Source organism: Grampus griseus (assembly GCF_964374135.1).
Source record: "Grampus griseus genome assembly, chromosome: 11".
Classification (NCBI taxonomy): Eukaryota; Metazoa; Chordata; class Mammalia; order Artiodactyla; family Delphinidae; genus Grampus; species Grampus griseus.
In genome coordinates, this window is record NC_139005.1 from 6,158,676 (window position 1) to 6,159,865 (window position 1,190).

A 1,190-nucleotide genomic window follows, 5' to 3' on the forward strand; every position below is an offset into this window, starting at 1 on the left:
AGCGGAGGGTGAGCACCGTCCGATTCCCCGGGTTCCGGTGGTGGGCTTCTCCACCCTTCACCCCACCTCCATGAACACCGTTGGTTGCCCCGGTCAACCTCTGAGATTCTGAGTCACCCAAAGCTCTGTGACCCCAACTCTCTTTCGCCCCAGCTGGAGAGTGCTGAGTGCTGCGGATGAGGTCGGGGTCAGGGTGGGAGTGGAGACCTTGGATTATCCCAACAGCTTGATCCCCTGATTCCATTCTGGTCCTGCTGCAATGCATTCTCCCCGAAGCAAACCAAACGATCTTTAAAATAGGTAGACCGAGTTGCATTACTCAGCTTTTCTTGCGCTCAGTGTATCAAACTCCTCACCGTGACTTACAGGGCCCTGTATAACCTGGCCCCGCCCCTCCTAACACTCTTCATGCCTCTGCCACACTGGACCTGATCTATGTTACTATAGTTAGAAGGGCTTAACCTGCCACAGGGCCTTTGCATTTGCTGTTCCCACTGCCTGGAATGTTTTACCCTGGCTTTTCACAATGATTCACTCATTTCATTAAAATTTCAGTTAGATCCAATGTCACCTCCTCTGCGAGGCCTTCCCTAACCTCTCTATCTAAATGGGCTTCCCCTGCCCCCACTCTCATCCTGTCCTACCCGCCCCCCCTTCAGGTTACCCTGTTTTACTTGAGTTGCACTTCTAGGACAGTACACTCTTCTAATTTCCTTCACCCTCCCTGGCTTTTCCTTCTCCGTCTTCTGCCTGACCTCTAAATGTGGGAACTTGCTGGGGCTTAGTCCTTGGCCCCCTTCTCGTTCCACATTCTCGGTCCAGTGATGTCATCCAGTCCCAGGGCTTAAATACTATGTAAATGTCAGCAAGTCCTAAATTTATATCCAGCGCTCCAGACTCGTTTATCCAACAGCCTACTTGACATCTCCACTTGGATGCCTAAAGCCATATAAAGCTCCTATGGCTCAAATAGATGTCTCGAATTACCACTGCTGCCCCCCGCCCCCCGCCAATCCATCCCTCTCCCAGTAGTGTTCCCCATCCAGGGGTATGATGGCTTCTGCTTGTTCAGGCGAAAAACCTAGGAAACATCCTTCCTCCCTTTCCCTTTTCTCACTGATTCCCACCGTGTATCTAATTCATCAGCAAGTCCTGTGAGCTCTGCATCTAAAACATGTCCTGAATTCATC